Source organism: Puntigrus tetrazona, chromosome 5 (genome assembly GCF_018831695.1).
Source record: "Puntigrus tetrazona isolate hp1 chromosome 5, ASM1883169v1, whole genome shotgun sequence".
NCBI lineage: Eukaryota > Metazoa > Chordata > Actinopteri > Cypriniformes > Cyprinidae > Puntigrus > Puntigrus tetrazona.
Genome location: NC_056703.1, coordinates 27,730,508 through 27,748,473, shown reverse-complemented (window position 1 = coordinate 27,748,473; position 17,966 = coordinate 27,730,508). Strand labels below are relative to the sequence as shown.

The 17,966-nt window shown below is 36.3% G+C and overlaps 1 pseudogene; it reads left to right on the top strand.

Annotated features, from left to right (window-relative positions):
• Positions 1 to 17,966, top strand: part of LOC122345118 — an 89,108-nt pseudogene that overhangs the window by 53,029 nt on the left and 18,113 nt on the right.

The following is a 17,966-nucleotide window of genomic DNA, read 5'->3' as shown; positions in this document are numbered from 1 at the left end:
TATTTCAATCTTATGATAAATAACCAATAACGTTCAAAATATAATTTATCATAACAATATCAAAACCATATGCGAATAATAGAACAGTACCCATTCTGAGTTCAGAGTTAGAGGTATTACAGAAATGTGCTTCATTTACTCTAACACTATAGGCCTATTCATGAAAGAGAAATGCACAAAAAATTACCCTCTAGTTACTTTAAACTCAGTTGAGCGACAAGAATGTATTCAAGTAAATCGCATAGTGCTAGTAAAACATTTTACATTCATCACAATTTAAATTTAAATTGGCATTAAGAACTAAATACTTCCCTTTCTTATTGTATACACATACATCAGCATAAACTGATAACCACATAGTAAATATATTCAAAACGTCGCACCATAATGCACTTCAGTTTACTTATTATATTAATATCATCACTGGTTCCCTCAACACACGTAAAACAAGGGATAATAGCACCTAAAATGCAACAGCTAAAATGGCGCATATCTCACCGTTGCTCCGGGTATATCAAAGTGTAACACGACGATGATGGACCTCGTGGCAACTTCCCAGACAAAAGGGCAAGTGGTTAGCCGACGTAACTTCGTTCTATAACACAACTCCGGATCTTCGGCGAAGTGTGCTCCGACTCTTTTTCCTTTTAGACAAACCTCCAAAATTTTGTCCTGGTTTTGACTCCTTGCTAACACACAGCTACCCCGTCTCTCTCGCTATGATTTTAAAAAAAAAAAACCGGAAGAAGCTGCACCCGCGCCTCGTCTCTGTGTCGACACGCTGAACGTGACTTGCGTAACCTCTGATTGGCTGCTGAGGCTACCTACACCCACGTGGGAATATGTAAACTGTGTGATGCATACAATTGCGATAAGAAAACTAAAAATCTGCTTGATGTGAACAAATAAAGATACAGAAAATAAACAGTCTCTCTTTTTTTCTTTTAGTGAACTCTATTAAAATATTATCAATGGGTCTGTTTGCATTCAGTTCAGTACAAAGTTAAATGGTGTACTTAACATTTTACCAATGCAATATTTCTTTACCAAACCTCTCTCAAACTGTTATCACCATTCAGTGGCCATTAACATAACTTGTAGTTCATCTGAGGTTAAAGGTCTTCAAACATAGGTATGAATGGATTTAGATATCCATGTGGCCTTTTTTGTTTCGGCCACTGCTGAGGCATTCAGAGATATAGAGGAATGTTTATGGCAGTCATTTCATAAACCTTAGGATTTGGTGCCATGGTGAGGGTCAACCTGTTGTCCAATAAGAAGTCCCCTATTAGGTGGATGTGTGTGCAGAAGGTCTGCTTCCTGCTCCTCTTGAGGTGACTGGCAGTTGTCTTGGTATCTTATCTGATGGTTCTGAACATTTATGTTCTTCTACCATCATCCAGTCACTTTTGAGCACATCTCCCTCCACATTGGCAGTTAGAGCTGCCATAAACTGGTCTTTGGAATGTCACTACAAGTGTCCAGATGCAGCCTTGGATGAAAGTCCTGATGGTTTCAAGGTCTTGGACTTGCAATTACTTTCTTCCAGATTTGAAGAGTGATGAATTCCAAAATTGTTCTGACTCTTATGATTGAGAGTTTCTTCTCAGGTGGGATGTGGAAAAGAGCTGAGAGAGAGAGATATCTGCTGAGATCCAAGGATCCTTGGTCAAATGGAAAGTGAAACCTCCTCATCTTCTCAGTGTTCAACAGAACAGTAGTCATGTTGATCTGGCTCAGGGACTTTTTCACCATAAGATAAGCGGTAGTGAAGCAGGTCACTGAAGTGAGGTCTGTGGAGGTCACACCACTTGGGTGTTGAATAGCCAATGATGTCTTGAACTTTTGGAGGACAGTTTATGACTCTTTGTCTCTAAGCATGGTAATTTAGATATGCACTGAATTGAAGGTTGACACACAAATTAATAGATTCTTAGAATCAGGGCTGGATTATCCAATGGGCATTATGGGCACAGGCACTGGGACCCATGCACACATGGGGCCCATGTGAGGGGAAGAAATTTTTTTTTCGGAGTGCCTATTTAGGCTAAGTGCAAAAAGCGTTAGCAGAAGCTATTTACGCGATCTCTGCCCATCAATGTGTGACTGACATTACTAAAGATACACTGCTCACAACCAGCTCGGTGGTGTAGGTCATAAAGTGCACAGCAATAGATTGATCATTAACCTAGTTCGAAACTACCCTCGGCCAAACTCCTTCTTTTTTCCCCCATTACACATCAGATCAGATTTTTTTTTATTGTCAATAATATGGACATATTTAAAAAGAAAAGTCACAAGTGCCTTTATATAAAAATTATATTTATCGATGTATAAACAGTATCTACTATTAAATTTATTGCTAAATAATTATAATGTCAAAAGACCCTATTGTTATTGGTGTTAACAGCATCTTGATAATAAAATTCAAAATGGAATCTATTTGTATTTACAACGTTAACCTCGTCGAGTCCCTAGTTATTTTCTACAACATTTCAATTGATGGCATATGTCTCCCCCTCTTTAAAAAGCACCTATTGCTTAGAAAATATGCTATTTTCAAATATGTATAGGACCTATAACAAATAGCTGCCCCCAAATAATAAAAATTATTATTACTTTACATTTTAGATAATGACACCATTTATAATCAATGCTCATATATATATATATATATATATATATATATATATATATATATATATATATATATATATAAATATAAATTATTTATTTATTTTTGTACAAAAACAAAAGAAATAACCCTTTAAATCTTTAAATAACCCTTTGTTGAATTTAGCATATTGTAAGAGTAGTCATCGCTGTAGTTCAAAATGAGTGATAGAACCAAAAAAGAGAAAAAGAGGAGAGGGAGGCGTCTTTATTAAGGCTTGTGCCATCTATCCAAATGTTCTTCAAACGGAGCCATTAGGGGAATGACTTTGGATAATCCAGTATAGCAAAACATGTGTTAATGCAATACTTTTCTGTGAGAAATACTTGATTTTCTGGAAAAATTTCAGGGCCAACAATTTAGGCCATGACTATATAATCTGCAAACATATTTTGTAAAGTGTTCATAGCACACTTTTAATTAATGCACAAGTATCCAGCACTTCTGTGGCTTTCTTTATCTAGCTACACTTTAAATGTAAGTGGTATACTATTTTAATGTGGAAAAAGTGCTTGTGACATACTAACAGGGTTATTGGTTTTACTAGCCTATTTAAAGGTTTCTTTAACACAGTTAAGTATGTCAAAGGAATATCAACATAGTTGACGTGAATTAATTAGAGAAGGAGATGTCAATTTATTAGATCTATTTGCTATTTTCGGCTGAACATCAAACCGCTATATGATTGATATCACAATATGGCACTTTTTTATCATGTAAAAATTTGTACTGGTATTATAGTGGACGGAATGATATGGCATACCCCTAGTTGCAAAGCATTTTGAAGATACCGAAAATCAGTTAATGAGTATAATGTACATAAAAGAAGTTTACACCTAGTTTGTACTCAAGTCAAGCATTCAAACAGCAGTGACGAGTTTTATACAGGACATTCATGATTAACTTATTAATCACGAATGTTATAAAACATCTAATGCATGTTATAAAACATCTAAACCTCCGAGGGCAGCTTTGATCCGTCAGTCAATGACAGAATTTTTTTTTTATGCTATTGTTTGAACAGATCTGTTGTGATACACAAAAACAAGACAGGAATTTATTTTGGCCTGTAAATTCGTAAGATCATTCGTTATCAGTCTGAAGTAAACCTTGGCTGTGAAAGGAAAACAGTTTGTCATGGGTTGGATTAGCGCGGATTACATAATCCAAAAGATCATCAGATCAAAATGTATTTCCTCTGACATCGACTGCAGATGTTTGAATGGAAACACATTTACTCCTGGGCTGACATTAGCCGGCCTAGTCATTTGCCTCTCAAGGCCTGGAAAATGTGTGCATGCAGGCAGTGAGTGGGGCGCCGCTTCCCCACCCCTGACTCTCAGATGCTGCGCGGTCCTGTAAAACACAGCCACTGTGCGCTTGCATTGATCCCGTCACTCCAGGCTGGCTGATGAGGATCTGCAGAAGGAGGTAAGACGCATACTGCTGGTTTTCATGCGCTGAGGATGTGTTTTTCTTGGAAAAATTTTAACTGGTCAGAGACTGTGCGGAGGTTGTTTTGGCTCAAGATGAGTTTACAGTTCAGAAACGGGAGCAATTTCTGTGCGAAAACAGACACGAATTGTTGCTTTTGCATTTGTACAATTTTGACTTTGTAAATGTTTAATGCTTTAAAAAGTCTTGCTTAACCTAAAGTGGTTTTGTTTTTGCACTGAACATAGTTAGTGGTTGGTTATCAATTAAACGCACACACACACACCTATAGAATTTAACTTGTTCTATACGACAAATAATCTCAATTGTTGTGGTTTGCATTTTTCATTCTTGGCAAACCCATAAATCGACACTGGATTGGATTGACTTTAGCCGTATCTAGAAATTTTTTTCTGGCATGGGTGTGGGCAAAACAGCAGCCTCCTAGTAACAACATTGCATCGTGGCACAGGAAGCACCACTTGCATTTTTTTTCACTACATTTACTTTACCTTAAAAACAGCTGGCATAACATAAAAAACGAATCTCTATAATCACAGTGACTTTTTCTGTAAATTAGCTGCTTATTCTATTTATTATTTTTCCCACATTAAGTCTTTTTGTTTTGTTTTACAGTGTATATCTACCATAAAGAAAAAAAAACTTGCAATTTACTTCAAGGTTATCAGACTTATGCCATGCTGTAGATAAAGACTGGTGAGTGGATGGGAATAGTTTTTTTTTGCCAGGACTCTTAATTTTATTTTTCTATTAAATTGTGCTCACTCACTATCCCTCCCTCCAACCTCTCAAATATCTATTAAGCCAGGTTTCAAAAACAGCTTAAGGGTTAAAAATGTTCCGGTGCATTTTTGCTGTTCCCTGTGCTGTACTCAGAGCATTAGTGTAATAAATGGATTTGATGGGCTTCTTTCATCTCAGGTCACAATCACCAAGCACCCCACAAGTATGGTTGCAAGCAGTCCAGTTATTTTAACATCAGGCCTAGAAGCCCTAACCTAGATTTAAACAAGACAGAGTTAGAACGCAGGAAGATTGAGAGTGCAGATATCGAAAATTCTCTCTTTTTTGCTCTGTATCTAACTAAATTATCTTATTACACCGCAGAACATTTAGTGTGACATCAGATCAGTTCTTTTAAACATGTAGTCTAGCATGTCCAAATGGTTTGGAAACCTTTTTAAGGTTTAAATAAATTATTTTGTTTATAATTTTAAGAATAAGTCTCTTATGTTATTGAGCAAATATTTGTTAAATAGAGAAATAAAACTTCAGTTTAGGGAACAATTATCACTATTAAGTTGGTTATTAGCATGCATATTAGTAGCACGGTTGTTTATGGAGCTTGGTTCTAAAAGTCTATAAATCCATTTTGGTTAATTTGAGTAAAAATGTGTTTTATTTTTCGCAAGAAAATGGCAAGATGAAAACCACTATTTACGGTTTCAAACCTATACACGGCTTCTTTAGGTTATAGTAACATTAAAAATGATCATAGTAAATATACATGTAAACAAAAGCTTTTATTTTGGATGTGATGAATCGCGATTGATCGTTTGTCAGCAGTAATATAATTAGTGCCTGTAGCTAGACCAACACTGATGCACTCAACACTCATTCTCAACATGAAACACTTTGTGACTGAAAGTAGCAGATTATGAGGCCCTGATTGCTTAGTGGTAAAAGGCAACAATCCACTGCTCTGCAGTGTCAGTTAATGGGTGGTCATAAATGTAATCTTGGTAAAATGAGTGTTTGACAGCATTAATTATTCATTGTGTTCTGAGACTGTAATCCACCCATAACATCCAAGCATAGTTCAATAAACAGCTCTATTCTCCTGGGCATCTTTTTACAGTTCACTCAGCCTTTAGTGCACTGATATATTACAGCTGGATCTGTTTTTATGTATTTATTTATTTATTTATTTATTTTTCTTCCTTGGGTTGTGTGTTTTCAGAAGTGTGTGGTTATTGGATTCTGTGGCCCTTGTCAGCAAATTTGCCAGGTTTATGGTTGCCATCTGTAGTGCTGTGGCTGTCTTCTCTGCTCCCCTTGAAATGTTTTGAAAACTGTTTTGCCCTGTTTGATCCCATAGACTTGGAAAGTTTGTACTTTTGGGAAATATTAATATTCATATTATATATTCCTATATTAATATTACATTATATTATATTATACTCTGAAAGACAATCTTACGTTCCCAAAACCTAAAGAGCTACATTTTTGTCTGCTGTCTAATGTGTACACAGTTATCATCTAAACTGAAGCTCTAAGAAGATTCTAAGCAACTGAGGCAGTAGGCAGTAAAATTACATTTATGGATTAGATTAGATTGGAATAGAGTTTTCTGTTAGCATATAATCCAATAAACATAAATATAGCATGTACAAATGTTTGGGTAAAATTTGAGATTGACATTTTCCTTATAGGATGGATGCAATAGACACCCCACTAGATTGGATATAAAATAAATCATGAATAATGTCAGGTTGCTACCATGTTTCTACATTTAAAGAGACAATGAAACCATGTTTCAAAAAAATTGAAATCTTTAAAGGAATAAAAGGAGAAGCCAAGTTCCAAAATGGGCACACCTTTCTATTTTGAAGCACCTTTGCATTTATTACAACAGACAGTCTTTACAAATATCTGTCAACTACTCACATTTTGATTCGTCAATTTCCCTGCATACAACCCAAGATGCTGGTATTGGAACAGAACCCTGTGCCCCTAACAAGAGGGTCAGAGTCTAGGATGGATGGATTTGTCAATTTTTTTCCCACCCTTTCTTGTAAAAGAGCTCCAGATCGATTAAATCTCTTGTCTACAACCCTCTTCAAGTCAGTCCAATAGGATTTGGGCCTGGGCTCTTAATGAGCCATCCCAAAACATTTTTCTTCTGGAACCCTTCCTTTTCTGATATGAAATTCATCTTCAGCTTTGAAATAGAGGCCGGCTGGTTTTACTTCATCAAGTATTTGGCACTATTCCTTCATATAGCACAACACCTTCATACACCACCATGATAGCATAGATATGATGTTGTTTGAGTGACTAGTTTTCTTGTTTTTGCACCAAACATTTTAGACAAAATGATGGTTTCAACTGGGTCTCATCAGACCATAAATCCACCACAAAACGTTTTGTGAAGCTTCTGTGGTTTTCCAGTGGTCCAAATTTGTATTATTATACAAATTTTCCACCAAAGGACAAGCTTCTCTCTCTTCACCAGAATGGCTGCCCACTGGAGAATTATTTACAAAGTTTTGCAATTAGGTGCCCTAGAATGATGGTACTCTCGAGGTCTGTTTTAGGAAAGAGTTAGATAATTTGCTGTTTGTACTCATGCCAGCGGGAGGTACCACCTATAACCTGGATCGATACATAGAATATACACAGTGGCTAAGTGAATCCTGCATTACCACTTGTGAAGAGGAAGAGTACAACATTACAGATTGGCCAGTGTCTTCAGTCAGCTCCAGTTCGCTGGGTGTTGTCAATCTCTATCTCAGTACTCCTCCCTGATCCATCCCCACCCTCCTTCCAGCTGCTACAGACCTCAAGCCAGCAAAAAGACTCGCCACAGACCCTTTGGCATGTTGAGATCCCCTAGGCACTATGGACTTTCGTGTCTGCAGCTGCACCTGAGCCTTTGATTCCTCCTTCTCCACTGGGCTCCATCATCCCTCTGGGCCTACTAGAAATGATCAGTTTTCATGGTGATTAACAAGGGTAACAAGGGCATCTGTGGAAACCAACAAGAAGAACCAAAGCTACTAGAAGGCAAGGGTGTAACCATAAGCCAAAAAATGGATGTCAATGGAGGAGAGGCTTTAATACGTTAAATAAACAGCTTTTCAGAGGAAACGGCTTATCATTTTATGAAATGACAGCCTATCTGTTAATCTTCAACATATTTTACACTAAAGAATACTTTTGTATACTATTTTACGACTCTTTATAATGCTTACAATAATACATCTTAAAATATAATTATTAGGTAAAATAAGCATCAAGCTACACTTGGAAATTTATGTGATTGTTAATGTCTTTGCTTAAAACCCACTTTAAACCCAATTTAAGTTAAATTTTTATTTTAGGCTATAGTTGATCCTGTAATGGGCATACTTGCACATACAGAAAATACATTGTCATTTTAATTCAGTCTATTTGCTTTCAAATTTCTTGTGTACAAATGTTTCATAAGGAAGGTCAGGGGATAACTGACTGACAGATCTAGACTGAACCTGCTCTGACTCATAACACTCACACGCTGAAGAAAACGGACATTGCTCTTCAGGTCACATTAGAGAATTAATATAAAGGATATTCTGCATTATGAACATGTTAGAACAAATCTGTTCTCAGATACAAATGATAACAAGAACTTAGCATCTACTCTCCTCTAAGTATATCGTAGAAGTGGAGATATGATCAATTGGGCTTACTATGCTTTCGGGTAATACAGCCCAAATCTAATTGACCCTTCGCAAAGTTCTTGATTGATGGGTGATCTGACCAATCATAACACAGAATCTGCCATTTTGTCAACCCCCCAAAAAAACCTCACAAAAAAAAAAAAAAAACACACAAAAAGCCCAGAGCCTACAACAAAGAGTCTACAACACATAAACAATACAATCAGGTGATTTCAGAAAGGCTAGTAATAGCAAATTAACTTTTAAAAAAGCAAGACCCCAACCCTCCTGTGTAATCACACTGTGATTTATACAGTCTGATGATCATTCATGTTTATTTCATATTAAGTAAACATGAAAAAGCCATCAGTTCACATATTGCTTGAACTAAGACACTACAGATATTTGTCCTGACATCAGTTGTCAGTTTCCTTCTTGCTCTGCAATGTATTTTTCACTGCATGAGAGCATGATGTGAGAGTTGCATGGCTTGTTGGACCTAGTAACAGACTTGGGAGGTAAACATTTCTGTTTCCTGTACAGAACCTATTATATGTTGCACATGCAAAAAAAACCAAAAAACAAGCCAGTCTCTGACATGACTCGTAGTTTTTGATTCATATTAAAGATTTGTTTCAAATGAATTGTCCCATTATGGATCTATCATTTCGATTTAAAAAGAGCGATTGTGCCATATTTTCACTTTTAATAAGAAAAGGCCTTTACTGCTTTATAAAAATACTTGAATTCCAGCAGAGGTGACTTTCAGAGGTGACGTTCATATACACTTGTATGAAGGTCAAGCATCTGTTTGACCTCATTTTGGGACAAACTGTTAAATCTTGGTGGCCTGTAATGTATGACATCTGTAAATAGTTGATAAAGATGGTGTCCCTAAAAAAAGCCTAAAGTTCTGTTAGATATGTCCAGCTTTAAAATCCCACACAGGCCCTTCATTAAAATGTTAGGCACACAGACCCTTAAAATAGCCTTCTCTTTAACTGCAGTGTGATCTGCAGTGAAAAAGAAGGAAAACTACTGAATGAAAAAGACCTGTTTTCCCTGTGTGTTTAATATTAATGCCCAACCAGTCAAATCTCTGACTGCATCATAAAAATGCCCCATGTGCTCTGACAGTTATCCTAATGTACCACAGCCAGTCGTCCTGGTTCAGGGACTCTGTGGCTGGATGAAGACCAGCAGCAGCTGGGAAATATTGGAACAGAAGTCTCTTGGTCCCTGAGGCAGCCAGATGCAGCCTATATCTGAGCTGAAGATCTGGCTGATAGCTGTCCAGGAACACATTTCTGGAATTGGATATCCCCAGTTACTCTGTTTTGTGGTGGAGGCTGTGTGAATTAGCTAATCTTTTGTCATCTCAGTGGAATTGTTGAATGTTTAATGACTTATTTTAGAGTCCTATTTCATAAACTCCTTTTAATGTAAAACTCAGGACACCAGAGAAATTGATAAGTGCATATGAAAAATTCCGACAGTAGTATTGAATATAATTAGTAAAAATAATAATCCCGCACACTATAAATCCATGCTAGAATTTTTTTGTAGAAAAAGCAACGTTTCGGTCTATTGACCTTTGTGGGCCTGATGTAAAACGATGACCATTTTATTAAAGTGTCAGTCAAAACATCACAACATAGTTTTTTATGTGATGGGACATACAGTTATGGGGATGTAAAGAGGAAATGAAAATTTGATATTCACACTGTCATTCTTTACAAAAGAGATTCTTCTTCCTAACCTTTCCTTTTGTGAAAATGAGGAAATTATACAGAGCTAGGATAACATTGAGTCAATAAGGGCAATTTCCATTAAGGGAAACTTTTCGATAACAATTTTTTAATGCCTCTCAAGAATGACATCATCATTATTGGCTATATGCAGCTTTGGTCTGAGGCTGAGACAGATGGTCTCAGGCCGCTTTATTAAGTTGAAATGATTGATGCAGCAGAATGACTTATATTGATTTTGGTGCTGGGCTGAGAAGCCACTGCGTTTCATCACTCCTCAAACAATAAAAGCTTCCTCCTAGATTTAGTTTCTCTTCTGTCTGGCAAAAAGGCAGAAAAGCTATCACCCATGCTAAACTTCATCTATGACCTGTGATCAAATAACCTAGAAGACGTGTTTACACCTGATACACCGTTTCTAGTATTTAATTTAATAAATACATAAATAATTGATTAAAATGGACTCAATCAGAATTGAGTTTTCACCAGTTAACATATTGCAGTTCTAAGAGAAAATGGCAGAATTATGTGAAAGGTTTTAATCCACTTTATGTTGACTACTGTATATGATAACACTTTTTTTCTATAATCCACTTTAGACATTCTACTAACATACAACATTCTGACCGAGAGAGTGTTGGTCAACTTATTCTACTAACCTAAACCTACTTTAACAGTCCACTCTGGCAGTTAGTAGACATGTAGTTGCAAATTAATGTATAATTAAATTATACATTAATATAATTATATACGCACACACACCACACACAAATGCATAAAGTAATATATAGAAATTAACTATGTTTTTCTCAAAATGTAAGTAGTAAATAATTTGAAAATAATGATCTTCAATTAGCATTGTTATGACAGCATCCTTCTGTCTTTAAACCAGAAAAAGTGCACAGTTGGAGTCTTAAGACATTAACAAAATGGATACCCATATCTCTAATCACTTCTGGCAGTAAAAATCTCTGCACTACAAACAAAACCAAGACCAACAAAGCCAAAAAATTTTTTTCTCTCACTTCAGTTGACCGAACCCCATAAACATTTGTATGTTGCAATATTAATTGTCTCTCTCTGTATGTGTCTCAGCAGAAATGTGATTGTCTTCTGAGCCTGGAAGCAGATTCCCTGGAGCAAAAATCAAGAGTGTGTCAGTGTTTGAGCGAGAACATCAAAAAACAGCTACATCTGCACGCGAGACAGACTTTCTGCCCACCTCAGCAGGTACAGTACATGCTTGCTTTTTCTCTGGATTTACTTATGACTCAATAAAATGTGCCTGGCACCGAAGAGGTAGAGTTTTTGGCCATGTGCCCCATTAATCTTTTGTTCTTACACTTGTTGTTCATACAAAAGCCATGTGTGATGTGTGTGCTTGATCTCTTGATATACTTCTTTATGCAACAAGTGAAGATGCCTTCTAAACTTGTTCTTGAGTCAGTCACTTTAGTCAGTAACACACATATGTCAGTAACTGAGCAAAGCTGTTGGTGTCATCAGCCTGGCAACTTGCGTGTGTGTCAAGTCTAAGGAGGCGTATGTGACTTTCTTCTGTCAGACGAAGTTCTGTCGACGTTATATTAAAAATCGTGCAGACCCCTCCAAGCCTTTGAATGGGCTTAAATGGGTGGTAGCTATATTCAGTTTGGAAGCCTTGAAATAATGTGCGTATATATTCCTAATAAAACATCCCTCACACGGCTCCGGGGGGTGAATAAAGGCCCTGTAGGCAATCCATGCGTTTTTGTATGATAAATATCCATATTTCAAACGTAATAAACATTTTTCTCTCACTTCTGCTGACTGTGGAAATGTGAGATGATAGAGTTTGCCTGTCGAATTCACAATTCAACAAAGATGCCGATAATGCTAAAAGATCTTCTATTTGGGTGCTCTGATATCCATCCCTATAGACACGGATCAGCTGATGCATGCGTGACTCACGTTTCCAGCCAGAACTAACTCATGGCTTGATGTTTCTTATAAACAAATCCAATAAGGCACTTTTAACTTCAAACCATTGATAATAGTCCTCTATTAATAATATTGCTTTGAATTACTTGTGGATTATTGTGCTTTTGTTTTCATTAGTGGTTCAGACTCCCGTTTACAGCAGTGGATCCATTGTGTGCAGGGTATTTAATGCAAAATTTAGCAAAATTTTTTCTGATAAAGAAATAAGCACATCTATGTATTGGGTTGCTTGAGGATGAGTGAATCGGACTAACTATTCCTTTAAGGCCTTTAGTCTCTCCATTTTCAGGGTCACACACTCATGACTCCATGAGCACGCGTGACTCAAGATTACTGTCAGCATACTGAAGGCCGCAAGGAAATTGTTCTGAAGTGCTGACATCTGTTGTACTATTAGCTGTCAGTCCATAGACATCACAGTCTGTGGCACAGTTTTGAACAGCATGAACAAACTGGGTAATAATCTCTTTCTGGATCGTGTTGCTCATCCAGACGTCTCTTATTATCACCCATTCTCTTTCCATACATAGATTGTAGGTACAGTATATTTCAAAATCAAATTATACGGCATCAGCTAGGAAAGCTTTCGTTTTGCTTCGTTCAACACATGAAGTGGACTTGGATTTAACTATTTGGTCATTCTGGAGATGCATGCTGTCACATAAGCACTATGTAATGATAATGATAAATAATGACTTTTGAGTTTTGACACTAAATCTGTTGTCAGATGTGCGGTACATTTTATTGCCGTTGATAATTGTATGAAAATCAGATTTAGTCAGATCTTCACTCAGCAAAATGCTGATATGGTTGGAAGTTTGTGATATTTAGTAGAAATATCCCACATTGATTGGGACACAGAATTAGCCCAATAGGCCTTGAGTTAGATCTCACACCTGGTATCATTTATTCCTCTGCTTTCCATTCACATGAAAGAGAAGGACGTGTTGATCACAGATGCTTTTATCAGCCTTTGAATCAGCTTTCACTCCTTTTCAATCATTTTCTCTTCCCCACTTTTGCTTTATGGCTCTCTTCACCTCTCTGTTCCATCCTTCTGTCTCTCTCTGTTTGTCTGTGGGTTTTCAGATGGGTTTTTAAGACTCACTGCAGCTGTGAAATGTGGCGGATCGGTGTAAATGTCTGTGCGTGTTTTGACCAATCAGACACAATTTATTTGTTATACTACAAAGAACCATAAAACTCTACCTCCAAAAGTTCAAGACATCATTGGCTCTTTGACCCACAAGAAGTATGACCTTCACAGACTTCAAAAGGCCTCACTTCGGTGACCCGCCCCTGTTCTGGTTTCTTTCATGTCTTTCTTCCTCTCGTCTGCCAGTGCAACCTTGTCTGAGTGGGCCTCCATACAGCCAGTCTTAAGTTTTGTGCCAGGCCTTCAACCAATGATTCTCAGATCTCAGCGGATCTCTCTCTTAGCTCTTTTCACCTTCTACCTGGGAAGAAATTCTCATCCAAGACTGCATCTGGACCCGCACCAATGAGGCAATGGAAGTATTGTACTAATCAGAGGTTCGGCATTAGTTATAGACCCCGTTATTAACTGTGCAGATGATTTACATTTGGTTAACTGAATTTCCATTCTCTGTTTTTCCTGATGGTTTACTATCAAGCCTTTGCACTTTCCCCATGTATGAGTGTATTTATGATTGTGTGTTGTTATGTGAGTTACATACTCTACATGCTCTAATGGATTGATACTGTAAGAAGGTAATTGTGTGGTCACAAATTTATATGAACTTACACTGAATATTCACTGAACTAACAGATTAATTGATGGCAATGTAATTCTGCTACAGTTACTGCTTCCAGCTGATATAAATGATTGCAATGAATTTAACAAGAAAACATTTTTCTTAATGAGCTGATTTGCTACACTGTTTTCTTTATGCAAATTATAAAGAATAGCATAACACTTTCTATGAAGCACAATGAACATCCACTTAGGAATTCATCCACTTAGATTACAATGGAGAATTATAGCTTTTTAAGTCTCAAATCTTACCATTTTACTTGTTACTTTAAGTAATAATAATAATAATTAATACTACTACTAATAATAATAATAGTAATAATGCTAATACTACACATTTTTTCTCAAGCGGCCATAGATCAGATATCAGATCAGATGAATGTCTAATGACACATTTATATTAGTTCTATTATTTTGATGGTATGCTATAGAAGTACGTGTCAACTAGCCTTCATTATTTTTTATGTATTACTAGTGTGCTAATTTTATGCTAACACTTTATTTTGATGGTTCCTCAACAGGCATACTGAGTATAGGTTACTTTGCAAGCATGTGCACATTATACCTACCATACCTAATTCTACAAATACTTTATTAATAAACATCCCATTCTTTTTCAGTAGAATGTATTAGCTAGCTCGCATTAGCCTTAATATTAGCCTCACAGGAAACACTCAAATAACACTCAGCACCTAACCTCTCACGACATATTGTAAGGTACGGTGCAGATCTTAAATAAACAATGTTAAGATATGATACAGACCATAAAAGAAGTAGATTTAATATGGTGTTCATTGTGTGTTGTAAATAATCATACTCTTAAATGTAATAATCACATATATATACATTATTATATATCGTTACATTTTAGAACACATTATAAGGTTTTATACATTCATTATAATGCCTTGAGAATACCCTTTTACAAATAGAGGCTTCATACAAAATGTGGATCCTATTGGATTTATTAAAAACTACCTTCTGCATTCATCTTCATTCTTGTGTGTTCTCTGAAGATCCATGACACATGCATTGTTAGTATAGCCAATTAAAAAACCAAGCAGCTTTTAAAATGGAGCCATACTTTAAAAAAAATACATACTTTTTGTCACTGATGTCAAAGGTAGTGTGCATCCAGTCCTGGCACAAATTTATCTGTCACATAACTGGACAAATTATTTATAGTTGCTCGATGTCCTCTTGTCCTTTGATAACTAGGAACAAACATACCCAACTTCTGAATATCTCAGATTTCAAATGTGAAACCTTTTTAGGGTGAGTGAATAGAAGTATTATATTTTTACAAAGGGGTCTGTCAAGTAATTTGTGTAGAGAAAATAGTGAAGACAGGTGATGCTTCAGTGTTGGTGGTCAGTGGTGTTGTTGTGAACTTTTGGGAGCAAATATAGGCCGTCATGTGAGACACCAATTATAGAGCTTCTGAGAGCTTCTAAATATGACAGCTTCCTACCTACACTGGTCATGACAGATATTTTCCAGAATATATTGTAAGTCTCCTGTTTTTTTCAAGCATCTGAAATGTTATATTCCAAAGCGACTTTTATATGGCAATTAAAGTGCCCCAATTATGGCTTATATGAAAGGTTCATATTTTGATTTTGGGAATCCCCAGTAACAAGTTTACATGGATGCAAGGTCACAAAACGCTTTCATTGTCTTATAATATGCGTTTATTTTTACCTTATTTGCTCAACGACTCCCAAATGACTCACTCTGTGATTCATTTCTCCAAACCACTCCTTTGTGTGATGCTAATCTGCTCTGATTGGTCTGATTCGTACATTTCATTTGAGTTCAGTGTTCACAGCCATTAATGGAAAAGCAGCTATTTTACCACTCTAAAAGCGGCACCTAGTGGCAAAGAATGAATTAGCATTTTCATTTCAAGTGGGCTGCAATGTACTGCTGTGTTTTGTTTGTTGGTTTGTTTTCATTCCTCATGTGCCATGTGTGACTTTCTGTGCGTTTCTGTCTGTCTGTCTTAATTGTGTCATTATGTTCAGGCGTCTCTCGTCATTAATGTCATTAAGTCCCCTTTATATCTTAGATTCTGTTCAGTTTAGTTTATTCGGTCTCGTCTATATGTTAGTGTGGATTTGCTACCTTTCTGTGCAAAATTATATCTCTGTAGATCATTTCTACTTTCTTTTTTTAGAGCAATTTATATTCAGGTGCGACTTATTTTCCAGAAAATGCAGCAGTGAATTCCATGTTTCCATATTATTATATGAAATTAATATAATCTTAAATGTCAAATATCATGTACATTTTCAAATATTCCTTGGTCAAAGGTCTCAGAAGCTAGTACATATTTGAGTGCCTTAACAAATTTTTAGTCAGTATCAAGTCACTCATGTCTGGTATACATCTGTGTGCCTTTGACACCGTGATGCTCTTGTGAGATGTAAGAGGAAATGATGAGTTCACATGAATCATAGAGGCACAGAGAGAGGTGTGACTGACACAAACACAGGGGCAGCTTGATTAACGGCCGTGTGCAGACTCACGGGAAATGTCATCTAACTGTCATTTCCTTCCATACATGTTTCATTTCATTGTGCGGTGTAATGATGCTATTGCTGTCTGTGGTCTATCTACAGACTCAGTGTGTTCTGTCTGCTCTCGGGTTGAACACAGGCTCAATAGCTGTTTGTTTTATTGACTTTATTTCCATGGCTTTTGGAGGCCGAAACATTAAGAATGAGATTAATTGCATAAAGCTGGCACCGTATGCATATTTTTGAAATTCGGTTGTAAATGTTCCCTTTTTGCAACTCTAACCATTCTAATAGTCTAAAAAGTAATTTGTTAGTAGAATTATTTAATTTCTGTGTCAGACGTGCAGTACTTAATAAGATAAAAGGGAAGTTGCATGGTTTTGAATTACATTAAGCATGCTAATATACAGCATTGTTCGCTACTAAATTGATTTATTGTAGTTAAACTGACTTGTTCTTGTTTTGTTTTGTATGAAACTGTGGGAAAGTTTTCTTCAGTTTAATTAAGTTAATGAAATTGACTTTTTAATGGAACATTTCAGTAGATCCAATGTCAAGGGGAACGTGAGATAAATTTGGTTCTCATTCATATTGTTATTATTCATAATAAGCAGTTATTTTATACTTAAAGTCATAATGCTGACTTTATTTTTACTGATATATATGCACATTAACTGCATATTAACTGATATGCACCATGATGTTATTTTTGAGTCAAATTCAGTTCTGCATTAAGTGGAAATTTAAACAGTTGCAAGAGTGTTTGCAAGAACTCAGGGTTGACATACTTATATACCAGAACTAAAGAATTGCAAATGTCTTTCATAAAACCAAAGCTTATCGCAATTAATCAAATAGAAACATTGTTGGGCATGTTTCAGATTACTGTTGAAGATGGTAAATAATTGCCCAATTGTATACGATAATGCCATTTACTTCGTACATCAGTGATGTTATTCTTGAGAAAATGTTCTTTCAGTATCACTGAATTGGCTGTTGACCTTTTTAGATGGTGAAGTTTGTATTTTTACTGCCTCTGCCAAGACTGCCTCACGACAGACAATGATGTCCTAAACGCATAATACAAGTGCAGATGGCGTCACTGTTTTCAAAATTGGTGTTTTTGTAGGATACACAGAGACAATAACAATATAACTTTTTAAAAACTAGCACACTGAAACCCATTTTTAGGCCCTCAAAATGCCATTTTCGTTTAGGCGAATGGCCAAAAAGCATCAAACGTTTTCAGTTAACACTTAAAGTGACAGTCCACTCAAAAATAAAATTCTGTCATCATTTACTTTCCAATCCTCTATGAGTTTCTTTTTTCTGCAGCACACAAAAGGAAGAAATTCGTGCAGGTTTAGAACAACTTAACGGTGAGCGAAGGATGAC